At 40.5% G+C, this 6,661-nt stretch overlaps 1 protein-coding gene across 1 annotated transcript in view; it reads left to right on the top strand.

The window, feature by feature from the left end:
- The window catches only part of LOC103251859 (SHC SH2 domain-binding protein 1-like), a gene marked incomplete at its 5' end in the record, with an annotated part of 26,153 nt that overhangs the window by 16,134 nt on the left and 3,358 nt on the right, over window positions 1-6,661 (top strand). The gene's annotated exons all lie outside the window — the stretch shown is intronic.

Genomic DNA, 6,661 nt, shown 5'->3' with positions numbered 1-6,661 from the left:
GCATGGTTGCTTCCAGGTTCTTGCTATTGTGAACAATACTAAAAGAAACATACATGTGCAGGTATCTTTTTTACAGAGTGATTTGAGTTCTTCAGTGTATATTCCCAGGAGGGGGATTGCGGTGTCAAATGGGAGGTCAATATTTAGAGCTTTTAGGAATCGCCATACTATTTTCCACAGAGGTTGCACTAGTTTGCACTCCCACCAACAGTGTAGAAGTGTTCCCTTTTCGCCACACCCTCTCCAGCAACTGTTATTTTTTGAGTTATTGATAATTGCCATTCTGACTGGAGTTAGGTGGTATCTCAGTGTGATTTTGATTTGCATTTCCCTGATGATTAGTGAGGTTGAACATTTCTTCATGAGTCTGTTGGCTACTTAGATGTTTTCCTTTGAGAAGTGTCTGTTCATATCTTTTGCCCATTTTGTAATGGGGTTGTTTGTTTTTTTCTTTTTAGCACATTTGAGTTCCTTGTAGATGGAAGATGTTAAGCCTTTGTCAGACCTGGAGTTGGCAAATACTTTTTTCCAGTCTGTAGGCTATATCCCTGCTCTCTTGATGGTTTCTTTGGCTTTGCAGAAGCTTGTCAGTTTAATGAGGTCCCACTTATCTATCTCATCTTTTATGGCCTGTGGGTTTCGGGTTTTGTTCAGGAATTGGATGCCAGTTCCAATTTCCATGAAGGTATATCCTTCATTTTCTAAGGTTCTTATGGTTTGAGGTTTTACGTTTAGGTCTCTGATCCATTTAGAGTTAATTTTTGTGTATGGGGATAGATAGGGGTCCTGTTTCAATCTTCTGCATGTGGTCAGCCAGTTTTCCCAGCACCATTTACTGAATAGGTTCTCCTCTCCCCAGTGGTAGGTGGTGAAGGCTTCGTCAAAGATGAGTTGGTTGAGAAATTGAGGTTTTGCTTCTGGAATCTCAATTCTATTCTATTGGTCTATATGCCTGTTCCTGTACCAATACCAAGCTGTTTTGATTATTGTAGCTTTATAGTAAAGTTTGAAGTCTGTAATGTGATACGATCTGCTTTATTTTTTTTTTGCTGAGGATTGTTCTGGCTATTCTTGGTCGTTTGTGCTTCCATATGAATTCCTGTTGTTTTTTCTAGGTCTGAGAAGAATGTTGTTGGTAATTTGGTGGGTATTGCATTAAATCTGTAGATTGCCTTAGGTAAGATGGACATCTTCACAATGTTGATTCTTCCAATCCATGAGCATGGGATATTTTTCCACTTGTCTGTGTCATCTTTGATTTCTTTGAGCAGTGTTTTGTAGTTTTCATTGTAAAGGTCTTTCACGTCTCTGGTTAGGAAGATGCCAAGGTATTTCATTTTTTTTGTGGCTATTGTGAATGGAATTGTGCTTTTTATTTGGGTTTCTGTTTGTTTATTATTGGTGTAAAGAAATGCAATTGTCTTTTGCACATTTATTTTATATCCTGAGACTTTGCCAAAGTCCTTTATCAATGTAAGGAGGTTTTGACAGATTCTCTTGGGTTCAAGGTACACGATCATGTCATCTGCAGAGAGAGATAATTTGACTTCCTCTTTTCCTATTTAGATACCCCTGATTGCCTTCTCTTCTCTGATTGCTCTAGCCAGGACTTCCAATACTATATTGAACAGGAGGGGTGAGAGTGGGCATCCTTGTCTTGTTCCAGTTTTCAGGGGAAATGGTTTCAGTTTTTGTCTGTTTAGGAGTATGCTGGCTGTGGGTTTCTCGTAGATAGCTTTTACTATTTAGAGGTATGTTCCCCGTATACCTAGCTGTTCGAGGGTTTTTATCAAGAAGCGGTGCTGGATTTTATCAAAAGCCTTTTCTGCATCTAATGATATAATCATGTGGTTTTTGTTTTGATATCTGTTGATGTATTTAATTACATTTATGGTTTTACGAATGTTGAACCAGGCTTGTGTCTCAGGGATGAAGCCTACTTGGTCATGATGGATGATTTTTGAGATGTGTTGTTGAATCTGGTTCACTAGGATCTTGTTGAGAATTTTAGCATCTATGTTCATCAAAGATATTGGCCTGTAGTTCTCTTTCTTTGTTGAGTCTTTACCTGGCTTGCGAATCAATGTGATGTTAGCTTTGTAAAATGATTTGGGGAGAGTTCCGTCTTTCTCAATTGCCTGGAATACCTTCAGTAGGATTGGTGTAAGCTCCTCCTCAAATGTCTTGTAGTATTCTGCTGGAAAGCCATCTGGACCAGGGCTTTTTTTTGTAGGTAGTTTTCTTATTATGTAGTCAATTTCCTTGATTGTTATAGGTCTACTTAAGGTCTCAATTTCTTCTTGTTTCAACCTAGGCAGGTTGTGTGATGACAGAAAGTCCTCCATTTCCGAAAGGTTTTCAAGTTTGTTTCCATACAAGTGTACATAGTAGTCTCTAATGATCTTTTGTATTTCTTCAGGATCAGATGTGACTTCATCTTTTGTGTTTCTTATTGTGTTTATTTGGGCTTTTTCTCTCTTTTTCTTGGTCAGTCTAGCTAGGGGACCATCGATCTTGTTTATCCTTTCAAAGAACCAGCTTTTTGTTTCATTGATTTTTTTGTATTGTCTTTTTGTCTTCTATGTCCTGGATTTGGGCTATTATTTTGGTGATCTGGATTCTTCTGCTGAAATTAGGGTTTTTGTGGTCTTGCTTTTCCAGCTTTTTTAGGTGGCTTCTTAGGCTGTTAATTTATGATCCTTCCATTTTCTTCATGTGTGTTTGTAGGGATATAAATTCCCCTCTTACTACAGCTTTCATGGCATCCCAGAGACTTTGGTAAGATGTTTCTTCATTTCCATTTGTTTCCGGGTATCTTTCAATCTCTGTTTTGATTTCATCATTGACCCAGGAGTTGTTTAGCATCATGCTGTTTAGTGTTCATGTCTTTGTGGGTTTTGGGGGGACCTTGTTGGTGTTAATGATTATTTTTATTCCACTGTGGTCCGAGAAGGTGCATGGTAACCTTTCAGTCCTTTTAAATTTGCTTATGCTTGATTTATGGCCAAGTATGTGGTCGATCTTAGAGTACGTTCCTTGCAGTGATGAGTAGAATGTGTATTCTGTGGTCTTTGGATGGAGGGTTCTGTAGGTATCAATTAAGTCCATTTGATCAAGAGTCACATTGAGGTTTCAGATCTCATTGCTGATTTTTTTGTTCTGATGATCTGTCTAGGGTTGTGAGTGGGGTATTAATGTCCCCAACTATGATGGTATTGGAGTCGATATCTTTTTTTAGTTTACCATGCTTTATGAAAGTTGGTGCTCCTATGTTTGGTGCATATATGTTTAGGATGGATAGTTCTTATTGATGGATTGAACCTTTTATCATTATGTAGTGGCCTTCTGTATCTTTTTAAATTTTTGATAGCTTAAAGGGTATTTTGTCTGAAATTAAGATCGCGACTCTGCCTTTCTTTTGTGTTCCATTCGCCTGAAAATTTGTTTTCCATCCTCTTACTTTGAGTCTGTGAGTGTCCTTTCTAGTGAGGTGAGTCTCTTGAAGGCAATAGATTGTTGCCTGTTGATATTTTATCCATTTTGCCATTCTATGTCTTTTCAGTGGCATTTAGTCCGTTCACATTCAAACTAATTATTGAAATGTGAGAGTTGAGCCCTATTATCATAATGTTCTTACAGAGTTGTTGTTCTTCCTGTTTGTGTGTTGTCTTTCTTTTGGTTTTAGAGTTGGATCGTGTGTGTTTTTAATCTTTTGCCTGTACTCTTGTGAAGAACGTTGTTGTTCTTTTTTCCTTTTCTTCTGTGTTCAATGCTTTCTTAAGTGTTTCTTGTAGAGGTGGTCTTGTGGCAGCGTAGGTTCTTAGGTATTGAATATCTGGGAAAGATTTCAATTCTCCCTCACTGATGAAGCTCAGCTTGGCTGGGTAGGTTATTCTCAGTTGAAATTGTTTATCTTTTAGAACTTTGAAGATAGGGCTCCAAGCTCTCCTAGTCTGGAGGGTTTCTGTAGATAAATCTGCTGTTATTCTAATTGGTCTTCTCTGGTACGTAGTCTGACCTTTTTCTCTTGCAGCCTTTAGGATTTTTTCTTTTATACCTACTTTGTTTAGACGAATTATTATGTGTCTGGGAGTTGTTCTTCTCATTTGTTGTCTTGCAGGGATTCTCTGAATCTCTTGTGTTTGAATTTTTTCATCCTTGATGAGATGAGGGAAGTTTTCTTGAATGATTTCATGAAATGTTTGTTCCAGTGTGGCCTCTGTTTCTCTCTCTGCCTCAGGAAGGCCAATTACTCTTAGGTTCAGTCTCTTGAAGTGATCATTCATCTCTTGAAGGTTTTGTTCTGTCTTTTTGAGCTTTTCTATGCTTTTGACAGTTTGGGTTAGTTCTGTGTTTTGGTCTTTGAGCTCTGAGATTCTTTCTTCTGCTTGGCTAATTCTGCTTTCCATGTTTATTAGTTTGTTATTTAGTTCCATCACAGTATTCTTTACTGCTGTTATTTCTGACATCAGCTCCTTCCTATTTTCCTCTTGTCTCTACTCAATTTTTAAAATTCTCTTTATTAATGTCTTGATGTCTGGATTTGTTGCATGTGACCAGTCATTCTGGAGGCTCTTCATTGTTTGTGTTCTGGAATCTGTTTTCGCAGTGTCTGATCTCCCAGGGGTCTGTGTGAGACCTATATTCTTCTTTGGGTTTTTCTTCATTTGTCCAGTTTTTTCCCCCTCCTTACTTTTTACTTCCCTCCATGTCACCGTCTTCTTTAATTCTGTTATTCAGGGGTAGAGGGATTACTTTTACTTCTGTTTGTTCAATCTCCTATTCTTTATGTATGCCCTCTTACTTTGTTCAATTCTGGAGTTGCACTGTAGGTTGGGGGTGGTCCTTTTTGCAGTTTTGAGATTTACTTAAGCGGGGAGCTGTGATTCAAAAATCTATCTGCAGGTCCTGGTATTTGCTGACAGGTGTATGGATAATCTGAAACCCACTTCTCACTGCCTTGGAATCTGTCCATGCAGTGGGGCTGTAGGTTTACTCCCTGAAATAAAATGTGGTTAGCAGAGGGAAGAGAATGGAGCAGATAGTGGAGCGAAGAGGGGGGTGGAGAGAGAGGCGTAAGGGGGAAACAGATGAGTGTACCAACAAACGGAGAGAGAGACCTAAACTGAAACAGATAAAAACAATAGACCACGGCTACAGACTAACCAACTCCCATACAAAAAAAAAATAAAACATACAATGATGCTAACATGCAAGCTAACCAACCACCTTATTGGTGTGCTGTTCCTCTATACAAAGATATGGTTTACAGAGAGGAGAAAAGAGAAGAAAAGGAAGAAGAAAAGAAAAAGAAAGAAAGAAAAGAAAAAGGAACAAAACAGTAGGAATAGAATTAAGTCATTAAACTAACAGAACCAATCGAGCACACTCTGAGACTTTTCGTTTAAGTCCAATGTCCTTTCAGCTCTGATTTCTAGCTGTCTTTTCAAGCTTGTAAATTAGTTCGCAGTTAGGGTCAGTTGCCCCTGGCCTGCTGTGAAGGACAGTTCAGATGACCCTCAGTTCACCACTCAATTCTGGCCTGTTTTTCAAGCTTGTTTCTCCCATTTCGGTGTTGTTACTTTGAATCGCCAGCAGGTGGTGATATCTCAGCTGCTTGCCCCAGAGCGGGTGGAGTTAGACAGGAGTTGAGCAGAGGCCGGAGATGGGAGCCTGCTTCAGGGCACACGGAAGGAGACCCACGGCCGGCTGGACGTCATGGTGGCAGCGATCCCAGCAGATCTTGCCTGCAAGAGCTTCAAGAACTGAAGTCGTGGATCGCCTCAGGCACCAGTGATGCGATGCGCTATGGTTGCCAAGGAGGTCGTGGCGGTGCTTCGGCTGCTGTGTCTGCGGCTGCAGTGGCTGTCCAGACTGCTGCGATGCCCCAGCGTTGGCCACAGCCGAGCTCTGTGTGAAGAGGAGGCTGCTGATGTTGGGATCTGCAGCCTCTGGGGAGAGAGCCAGAGACCCTCTGCGTTCTCCTTTGCAGAGGGTTTCATAGACCAGGCTGCCCTGTCGCCATCTTGCCGGAAGTCTTTCATATCTTCTAGTCATTATTTCTTCAAGGTTTTTTTTTTTAGCCTTATCCTCTTTCTCCTGCTATTTCAGACCAAGTCGCCCATGCTGGTCTCAAATCCCTGGACTCAGACAATCCTCTTGCCTCACTTCCCAAAGTGATGGGATTACAGGCTTGAGCTACCGCGCCCAGCCTATATCTTTTATTTCTTTGCTAAGACTTTCATTTTTTATTCGTTTATAATTGTTTCTTGAAGCAAATTCATCATGGATACCTCAAAATCATTGTTAGCTAATTCTGTCATCTCTGATATCTTGGTTTTGGCATTTATGGGTTATCTTATTCAGTTTGACATCTTCCTGTTTCTTGGTATGATAAGTGATTTTCAATTGAAACCTGTACCTTTTTGTATTGTGTTAAGAGAGTCTGGTTCTTCTCTGACACTACTGTGGAGGGGATAAGGTTGGTGGGTGGGCATCGCCTTGTTACTACCAGGTGGAGGGAGGTAGGAGTCATAGTTCCTGTTTGACCTCCATTGACACCAAGATGTTTGGGCAGCTCCTTGTTAGTGTTGGGTGGGGGTGGGAGCTCAGGCAATCCACTCACCTCAGCCTCCCAAAGGCGCGGGATTACAGGCTGAGC

Source organism: Carlito syrichta, unplaced genomic scaffold (assembly GCF_000164805.1).
Source record: "Carlito syrichta isolate Samal-C Ts95f unplaced genomic scaffold, Tarsius_syrichta-2.0.1 Scaffold147384, whole genome shotgun sequence".
In the NCBI taxonomy this organism is placed as follows: domain Eukaryota; kingdom Metazoa; phylum Chordata; class Mammalia; order Primates; family Tarsiidae; genus Carlito; species Carlito syrichta.
The sequence above is the reverse complement of the archived record's forward strand: the minus strand, read 5'-3'. Positions and strand labels throughout refer to the sequence as shown.